The sequence below is a fragment of the Pantherophis guttatus genome, chromosome 4, assembly GCF_059756535.1.
Source record: "Pantherophis guttatus breed Tessera chromosome 4, ASM5975653v1, whole genome shotgun sequence".
Lineage (NCBI taxonomy): Eukaryota > Metazoa > Chordata > Lepidosauria > Squamata > Colubridae > Pantherophis > Pantherophis guttatus.
The window spans coordinates 105831922-105842524 of NC_142066.1; the positions used below are offsets into that span (position 1 = coordinate 105831922).

Consider the following 10603-nt stretch of genomic DNA (forward strand, 5'->3'; position numbering starts at 1 on the left):
AGCATACAATCCGCGCGACAATTAACCGAACTCTTTTTACAACATATCTATCGTCTCCATGGAGCACCTAAGAGGATTATATCCAACCGCGGTGTTCAATTCACCTCTAAGTTTTGGAGACGATTTGTCCGTTTAATTGGGTCCTCTCAAGGGTTAAGTTCAGCATTCCACCCGAGCACTAATGGGGCAGCTGAACGGGCCAATGCCATGGTCGAAAGATATATCAGATGCTACGTTTCTTACCAGCAGACGAATTGGTCAGGACTCCTGCCTTTCGCCGAAGTGGCATATAACAACATACCTCACCGCAGTACTGGGTTCTCCCCTTTCCAAGTAATATATGGCCGAGAGTTTTCAGCCATTCCAGAGTTAGATCCCCCTATGACAGACGGTGACACGCCACGCAGTTGGGCCGATAAAATTAGTCATGTATGGCCAAGTGTAAAAACAGCATTACAAAAGGCAGCAGACGAGTAGAAAAAATATGCAGACAAGAAAAGAGCTGATCCAAAACCATTCCGGATAGGAGACAAAGTATACTTATCTACGAAATACCTTAAACTCCGACTGCCCAGTAAAAAATTAGGACCTAAATATATAGGACCATTTCCCGTAACACAAGTCATCAATCCCGTAACCGTAGCTCTTAAACTTCCCCCTCTGTTTAGTAGGATACATCCCGTATTCCATAGCAGTTTGGTGAAACCGGTGACGATAGAAAGGCCAGGTACCTCGACTACTCCACCGGGTCCCGTGCATACCAACCAATATGAGATAGATCAGATATTGGACTCCAGGGTTCGTAGGGGGATGTTACAATATCTTGTGCGGTGGAAAGGATACCCTGTAACACAGGCCTCGTGGGTGGCAGCACCCGATGTTCACGCTGCCCGATTGATACAACGGTTCCATCGGAAATACCCAGACAAACCTAATGCAGGATCGTAACAGTGACTAACATTTGTATGCTTTCTATTTATAGGTGAGCTCCTGGTAGGGGAGGCCGCCTGTCGAGTCCTACCGGAGCTCGCCATCAATGGGGGGTGTGGGAGGAAAAGGAGTGGAGATAAGCAGCCGCAGCGAACATACAAACAGTTCCTGGATAGCAGCATTCAGGGTGATGATTGATGACGTTGCCGGGCCTCTCCGATTCTGCTGTCCTCGCTGCTCTGGTGCTCGCAGCTGTTACTGTTAAGGGAGTGGGGGGTGCTTGATTGATAATCACCGGATGTATGTTTAAGGGGCTGAGTTAAATAGCACTGTGGTGTGATTACACCCAGCACTGACTTTGAACCAAAACACCGACTTGTACTTTACTTTTGACTGCAAGCTTATCATTGCCAAAGTAAACCCTGATTCTCTGTGCGTTACTGGTGATTATTTCCTATCGCAGTTCTGAACGAACGACAAGCCGAGAATAGGTTAATCATTCATATTTGGACAACTTTTCTGTTGTACTTAGGAAGGAGAAAAATAATCATTACTTTAATAATAACAATTTAAATAGATTTATTCAACTGAAACAATAACATTACAGCATATGTTATTTGCTTAAACAAACATCCATGTTTGTTAACTAATTTGGCTAAACAAAATATATATATTTTAAGAAACTTAGACTGTCAGCCCAGCCTACACATGAAAAACTTAAATACTGTCCTCTGTAGCTCACTCGTCATCTTCATCTTCTTCTTTGTTCATAATCTGGAAAAGAAAAACAAGCTTTCCTGCTTTATTGGGTCCCAAACGATTTCTCAATTTAGAATGAATGAGTCCAAAGGAAGAGAATATTCTTTCAACGCCTGCAGAAGAAGCTACTGCTGTTAAAAGTGAAATCATTACTTGAACAGTCTCTAAATCCAAGTGCTTAAGTGACTTCCACCAGTTCACTGGTGTGACTTTCTTTAAAATATCTTCAGCAAACATATATTTCTTGAATGGTTCCCCCTTAGCTTTGAAGTTTATTATAGTTGGCATTACAGATGGATGATTGCTGGATACCCATGTCATAGCTAACTCCTCTTCCTCAGCACTTAAGTTTTGACCCTGATACTGGATATTGACAATATTTGCCAAAAAATGAGCTGGAGACAGCACTTGTCCCATTCGTTTTTTTAATGCTTGTAATTTAATTCTGTCGATGTGTAGTTCTGTTTTTAAGTGTTCACTCAGTTCCTTCCAAATTTCAACAGCATCAGCAATAAAACAGCTATTTTTCTGTATTTTGTTTAAAGCTTCAGAGATGGGTTTCAGGATGCTCAGCATATGTTCAACATTTCTCTTAAGCCCAATGTTGAGGATTTTGGCTGTGACAGTGCCATCTATTTTATCTTGATTTTCTTCACAAACTGTCATCAGAATAGGCCAGTTCTTGATATACTGCTCAAAACAGTCCACCACAGTGTTCCATCTAACATCTTGTGGGAGCGTTAGCTTGGTTCCACCCATCCTTTTCAGAGCTGCTGCAGCAAAATGATTGTTATGGAAGTATTTAGCAATTTCAACAACATTAGTCTTTATTTCTGGAACACTTAAGTCTTTGGCTAAGAGGTGCAGCAAATGAGCACTGCAACCATATGTTATTAGTTTTGTATTCCCTTCCTGCTCTTCTAAATTTCTTCTCATCTTGGATACATTTGCAGCATTGTCTGTGACCAAACTGCGTACTAGACATTTGAATTTTTGTTCACATGTTATTATAGCTTTTACTGCCACTTCTTGTAAGTATTCTGCTGTGTGTGCATTTCCTGATGTATCAATTGTTTGTGCAAGGAAGACTTTCCTTTCTTCTGTTGTTATACAAGCACATACAATAGGATAATTGTGGACATGGACTGGCCTCTTTTCCACCTTGGACTCGGACGTACAATGATGTACAAGAAAGCCAACCTGCTAGCATTGCGAGACTCCCCCCTCTTGCAAGTTTGGTCCTCCACTTTATCGAGGGCCCACCTCGATGATGGGCTTTGGAACCCCAAGAGGTGGCATGCGAAAACTAGAGGGTTGAGGGGTTTTATATCAAAAGTTTTTGTAAATTTTTTAAGGGGTTCTAGGGAGGGGGAGGGTTTGATTGGAATGCGGGTTGTGGGTATGGGGGATAGCCCACAAAGGGGAGGGGTGGGCCTGGCAAGGAAACACGGCGTGGGAGGTGGGGATCTCGGGGTCGAGGGGGGAGTCATAGTTTGTCCAGATAGTGCTCTGAATATCATTACCGTGAGTGGGAGGGGTAGGTATGGCGGGAGCAGGGGGCCATATCGAGTCAAGGGAGCACGTACCCGCTGTTTACAAGCGGTGACATGCTCCGGTTCCCAAGGCTCCACCCGTTCCCCAGGTTGCACAGACCCTCAGGACCCGACCTTCGGCTGATGCTGTGCAATGCCAAGTCCGTAGTAAATAAAGCCCCCCTCATTTGTGATCTTATTTGTGAGGGGGGAGCGGACCTGGCGGGTATTACGGAGACCTGGTTGGGCCAGGAGGGGGGGTCCCCCTCGTTGAAATGTGCCCACCAGGTTTCCTCGCATTCCATCGGCCGAGGTTACAGGGCAGGGGCAGGGGAGTAGTGGTTATTATTAAAGAAGGTCTGAGACCGAGGGAGGCCACTGTTCCTCAGACGGCCGGCTGTGAGTCCCTCCTCGTGAAGTGGGGTCATGGGGTTCAGATGGGTTTGCTGATCACGTACCTGGCTCCCTGCCACGTGGCAACAGCCCTGCCTGAGCTACTCAACGTCATCGCCGCGGTGGCGGTTGATACCCCCAGGCTTATGGTCATGGGGGATTTCAACCTGCCATCCATGGGTGAGGTGTCTGAGGTGGCTCGGGAGTTCATGGCTTCCATGACAGCCATGGACCTGACCCAGTTAATTCATGGCCCTACCCACATGGGGGGAAACACGCTGGATCTGGTTTTTGTCTCTGGACAGTGGCTGAGTGATCTTGAGATAGGGGATCTAGTTACCGAGCCCTTGTCATGGTCAGATCACTCGTTCCTTCGTCTCAACCTTCAAACCGCTGCAGCCCACCACAGGGAGGCGGAGCCGGTAAGATGGTACCGCTCCAGGCGCCTGATGGAACCTGATAGGTTCCAGATGGAGCTTGGACCATTTCCCGAGGCTCTGGCACACGCCTTGACTGGAGACCTAGTGGCCACCTGGGATAGGGCGGCCGCTGGAGCTCTGGATCGGGTCATGCCTTTGCGGCCTCTGACCCGCGCCGATCTCATTTGGCTCCTTGGTTCACTGAGGAGCTGAGGGAGTTGAAGCACCGGAAAAGACGCCTAGAGAGTAGTTGGAGGGCCAGTCTTTCTGAATCGGACCGGACACTGGTAAGATCCCATATTAGGAATTACCTAGTGGCGATAAAAGCAGCGAAATATAGTTATTTTGCTGCTCTTATTGCATCATCAGATAACCGCCCAGCCTCAGTCAGACAGAAAGAAGAGTTCATTGCATAAACAAACTGGGCATTTTTTTCATCAATTAACTCTTTTTCTAATCTGCTAGTTTTTATCACAAACTTATCTATGGTGGTTCCAGGAGGGAAGGGTTTTTTCTTTCTTTTAGGTGATAGTGATATGTGGCTGTGGGTGTCTGATGATGATGATGCGAATGAAGCACTATCCTGAATGGATAACTCTGAAACTGTAGAACAGGAGGATGGTGATCTTGAAGGTGGATAGTTTCCAGAATCCATGAATTCCCCTAAACAAAAAAGTCAATGCTGTTATTTTATTGTTTATACAATTTCTGCTTATTGTACACAGCACTGCCCCAAAAGGAATATTTGCTTTTCTTCATAACTGTACCAAATGACAGTAACATGTAGTATTAATAAGAAATATAATTTTGCTCAAACATGACTATTCAGGGCAGTCTTAAGAAATATGATTCAATAAAAATGTTTACCAACCTGAAGATCCTGCCTGTTCAAATGTGCTTCTTTGGTCATCTTCATCACAGCACTTCTCATGATGTTGCCTCATTTGGGCCACCAGGCCTTGAATTTCTTTGTTGCAGTGTTTGCAATTTGCACGCATGCCTGCCTTACCGATAGGTAAAGGAACTTCATTAAAATATTGCCAAACTGGGTCTCTTTTACGGCCTTCTGCCATTATAGGTTTTTTCCTCCAAGGAAAGAATGTGATAAACCTCAGGTCATACACACAAAAAGATCCAAAGATTTGTCTGTCTGTGGCTGTGCAGTATTGTGCTCAGAAAGTTTCATTTTCATTTTGTACTGCTTGTCTGCTTGCCCCTTCCTCCTCACACTTAGTTTCACTTTCTTCTTGTGCAGATCTATTCCACTCCAAACAATCAGAAAAATATTGTTTCTATTCTATTCACTGAACTTCTTGAAACTTAGCACTGAAGGGGTTGATTCTGTATTCATAGGTTTGTAGAACAATAGGATTAAGGTCTTTTTCTCAACTCTGTTCATGTTATAACATTATTGCTGTGAAGAAGAGGCATGTGATCTCTGCTGAGTCAAATTCAGTTTTGAGAACTGCAAAAGTAAACCAAGCATCTGTGTTAATATCTTGTAGCAGAGAAACTGCCCAATAATCTTACAAAAACCTCTGGAAGAGCATGACATTGTGAATGGATTAATGGAATTTATTTACCAAAAAAATTAAACATATACAGTTTATTCTACATAATTAAAAAACTAATCTTTATTTCATGATGGAATAACCTTTGGATGGTAATATATTTTCCTCAAAAAGCATTTTATTAAAAAAAATCTGATTTAAATCAAAAAAATCCAATTGAAATAAAAAAATCAAATTTAAATAAAAAAAATCTGATTTTTTTTATTTTTTTTAAAAAAATCATTGATTTTTATCCACCCTGCTGAACACTTTACAATTAATTTAAAAGTCAAGGCTAAACCACCCCATCTTCAGATAAGGATTGCTGTACTTTTTAAAAATCTTCTCCTGTAATTTAATTGTGCATTCCAACAATTTTCATAATGGACTGCATAAGCTTGATGAGATAAAAATAGGACTTATTTGGGAAATCAATTTGATCCATTTTATCAAGGTGACTAGGTGGAGTTTCTTTCTTAGGAATAATAATAATCTATTTCAAAACTTTAGCAATGATTAATAAAAAATACTGCTGTTTTAATTTATTAACAGACAAAACTCAGATCAAGGAATAAAGTAAGCTTTTGCATGATTTCATTATATTTGTTATTTTTTTGCTTGTTTAACAACTACCCAACTTAACTGTTGTTGAAGAATTTTTGAGTCATGTCTCTTATATAATGTTTCTCTACTTTGGCAGATTTAAGATGCCTTGCTGGCTTGGGAATGCTGGGAGTTGAAGCCCAAACATTTTAAAGTGCTGAAGCTGAGAAAAACTGCCATAGGGATAGCATTTTGTTTTCACATGTGGCAGATAAAATACCCACAGAAATGCTAGTTGTCACAAATTCAACCATTGCTAACTAAAGGTTATCCTTTACCAGTTCTCATGCAGCCAAACAGCACCATCTGGTTCAAGAGGACGCTATCAGTAGACATCTCTCTCTCTGTGTTTGCATATGTGTGTAAACATGCCCTTCATCTCAGGCAGAGGTGCATAGAAACTAAGGGAACCTGAAAAAAGAGAAAAAACGCATAGACCAACTGATTAAGGGCTGAATATCTTCATGAACATGGAAGGAGGGAGGAACATTTGGGGAGGGAACAGAATAGAATAGAATGGAGTATCCTATTGAGAACATTGCTGCTTGGTTGGAAATATGAATAGGGGCCTTCTGCATCGTAACTTTTTGCTGCAAATTGTGGTGGTAATACTTATGTCATCCAAAGTTGGATCACAGTTCTCAGATGAGTTCTATCCCTTCCAGATGATGTTTCTAATACAGAAGATAAGAACTAGCAAACAAGAAATTGAATGTTGTGTTGTAGGTCAGTAGGATTCTAATTTAGAGACTAGTCAAGATAACCAGATTCAAGAATAATAGAACAGATAATATCTCTTCCACCAGAGTTCACAACTCTATTCTGAAAGATCTATTCTAGTTTTGCTGTCCATCTATCAGTCTTCATACATTAAGCAGGCAAATTCTAGAGTAGACTGAAATCTAGTCCTATTACTAATCAAAATAAAGCAGTTTTACTGGAGGACAGATGTCTGTGTATTAGTCAATCTGCCCTTTGTTCCTTAAGAGTTCTTCAGGTTGTTCTCTCAATGCTACGTTGTTATAGAAACATTGAATAGTGCCTCTAATCATAAGTCCTCCTTATCATTTTCTTCATTTCACCTTGACTTTATAAATTGGTGGTGGGTAGGTTAAGAGTAGGTCACAGAGGAAGCAAATGCATTAAGTTCTGTTTTCTTGTTTTGTTTCACAAAAGCATCTATACTTTTATATAGAAGATATTATTTATTATTATTATTATTTGTGGTAAATAATACCACAACTTAACAAAAATGATAAAAACAATTATCATAAGGTTGGCAGGAATTTTGATCAACTTTTGATCAAGCACTTGTGATACGGATTGCACCCCTGAATTCATTATTTGCTCCAACATTGCCTCCCCCTCTCTTATCCCTTGCATTTCTTAGGAAAATAGAGATTGTGAGATAAACAAGAGGATTAAGCTGGAATGATAGAACAGAATAACAGAGTTGGAAGGGACTGCTCAGACGGGAAACCCAATACCATTTCAGGTAAATGGTTGTCCAATCTCTTCTTAAAAGTTTCCAGTGTTGGAACATCCACAACTTCTGGAAGCAAGTCATTCCAATGATTAATTGTTCTAACTGTCAGTTTTCTCCTCAGTTCTAGGTTGCTTCTCTCCTTGCTTAGTTTCCATCCATTGCTGCCTTCAGATGCTTTGGAGAATAGGTTGACCTCCCTCGTTTTATGGCAACCCCTTAGTTATTGGAACACTGCTATTCATGTAACCTCTAGTCCTTCTTTTCATTAAACTAGACATATCCAATTGTAGCTATCATTCTTTATATGTTTTAGCCTCCAGTCCCCTAAATATATATTTTGTCTTTCTAGATAAATATTTCCAAAAGAAGATTGATTATTCCCTATTTAGTATGGACAGCAGATATACTATTTGGCTAATGTATTGCATTTGCATTTGCCCAAATGGTTGGACAAAACAAAATTATTTAAATTTTGACCACATGAAATCAGTAAATCCGTAAAGATGTGGGATAAAGCTTTGGGGAAGTTATTTGGAAAAGAAGCTTGGAAAAATATAATACAAATTTATCAAGAACCTGACTATGACAAAAGTGAAATGCAAAGGAAAATATATATCTACAAACATCCATTAACAAGAAAAGCAAAATACATAATTAAGGCATATTAGGAAGAGTTGTCTGGGGAAAAATGCCTAATATTTTTTTATTGTTCCTTCCTGCAATTTTTTTGTTCTGTCATTTCTTTTCTCCACAATTTAACACTGTCCAGAATTAATTTTTTTTAGTAAAGATAATAATTGAATAGTAATAAAAAAAGTATAATAAATGCAAAGGAAAAGAAAAAAATGTAGAGAAAGGAAAAAGGTTTGAGAACTAGGAATTACACCCAGTTATCTTACCCGTGACAGGGCAGCATATTAATTTAAATTTAATAAATACATAAATTAAAGAAAGGAAAAATAAATATATAAGGAAGGGATTTCCAAACAGTTTTAAAAACTTTTAAAATTTTAACTCTTAATTTATAATCAATTATTTCTTCATTTTATATCCAATCTCTTTATTTACAGCCATGGTGACCCAATGGTTAGAATTCAGTATTGCAGATTAATTTTCCTGACTGCCGAATGCCAGTACTTTGGAAGTTCAAGTCTCACTAGCTGAAGGTTGATTCAACCTTCCATCCTTCCGAGGTTGGTAAAATGAGGACCCAGATTGTTGTGGCAATATTCTGACTCTGTAAACTGCTTAGAGAAGTTATAAAGCTTTGGGAAGCGGTATATAAGTTTAAGTGCTATTGCCATCTATAAACAAATTCATAAAGCATTATCATATTGTCTTGATATTAGCAAAGGTTCATTAAGGGTTATCAGAAATAGCAACATATTTATTTTAATCTTGATAAAATAAACCAATTTTATATTCCTTTTCCTTCTGACAATTGTAACATTTAGTCTATTCAAATAATGCCATAGATCTTGATTTCTTTTCAATTTTTTTTGCCCCTTTTCATAAAATTCATCCAAGTTTTAAAATAATATAAAATAATTATTTAAATCACTCTTTATTATTTGTATTTCATCAATTTCTTTTGTACATTTAATGAGATATCTTTCAGTGTATGTGTATGTATTTGTTTATTGAATAGCCCGAAGGCCTTTTCAAACAAAACAGAAAAGAAAAAGGGAAAAAGGCAAAACAGTCACAGAAATAACAATCTAAAAGTATATTATATATGACATTAAAATTTTACAATATCAGATTTCAATAGCTAAATTGCCAAGACTAGATAGCCCAAATAAGATAGCTCCTCTCTAACTCAGCTCATCTTTCTTACAATCAATGAAATTCTTTTCAATATAACTGGCTCGTATTGCTGTCATCCTTTTAAGATAGCGAGTGATAGCCCTTACCATGGGAGGAGAGTCAGCCTTCAACAAAAATGCTAATTTATGCCTTATATTCCAGTGGGGAAATTTATTTATAATTGGGGACAGATATTGTTTTCTTACTTCCTCATACAGCCTACATTCGAATATTATATGCGCCGTGTCCTCCACGACGTTTACCCCACATATACATGTTCTTTTGTCACATGGGATTTTCTGGTAACGGCCGAATTTAACATTGGTATCTAAAAGTTCGAATCTAAACTTAACAAATAACTGTCTCTCCACTGATGGCATTTCTAAATGTAAATACTTTTCCAGGGTGAAAGTTGTTTTAACTGCTGTCAGCAGTTTAAGGGAATGATTAGTTGAAAGAGTTGCCATGTCCATTTGCCCATGTACATCTTTAATCCGTTGTTTAACTTGCTTCAGTGTGTCACACAACGGGAACCCTACGCCGTATCAGTTCAATATTTCTGACAGCCGGGTTAGCCAGGAATATCTTTGAGGATTTGAAATCTGCTGTTCCTCTAGGCAGATTTTTGGGAGTCTGCTGGCTTCCATCCGAGTCATTTTTAGCCAGTAGGCTACCGCCCTAGTGATTGTATAGGTGTACAGTGAGAAATGTCCCAATTCAGTTCTGACGGCTGCAGCTGAAGTGGAATTGTTTACCCCGAGCATCTTCCTTAACAAATTATTTTGAGTTCTCTCCAATATGGGGGCCTCTGTAAGACCCCAAATTTCAGTACCATAGAGCATGATCGGAACAAGTTTAGCCTGAAAGACTTTACGAAGAGGTAAAATGGAGGTTGGTTGGATACGTTTACTTAATTTGGATACAAGGCTTGCTCCTGCTCTGACCTTTTGAGAAAGGTATTGATGGTGCGGAGTCCAACCTCCTGCACTGGAAAAAACAATTCCAAGATAAGTATATTGGATATACTTTGCTCTAATCTGCCAATTGTGCTTTTTATTCTTATTGCCAAAGACTAAAACTTTTGATTTATCTACATTTATAGTCAAGTGGTTTGTAGTACAATAA

The 10603-nt window shown here is 39.3% G+C and overlaps 1 long non-coding RNA gene across 1 annotated transcript in view; it reads left to right on the forward strand.

Moving 5' to 3' along the window:
- Positions 1–8865, forward strand: part of LOC117656011 (uncharacterized) — a 70494-nt gene extending 61629 nt beyond the window's left edge. Inside the window, exons 2-3 of the long non-coding RNA XR_009620945.2 lie at positions 7577–7681; positions 8743–8865. This is a non-coding gene — a long non-coding RNA (uncharacterized LOC117656011). The remainder of the gene's footprint in view (positions 1–7576; positions 7682–8742) is intronic.
- Positions 8866–10603: the final 1738 nt, after the last annotated feature.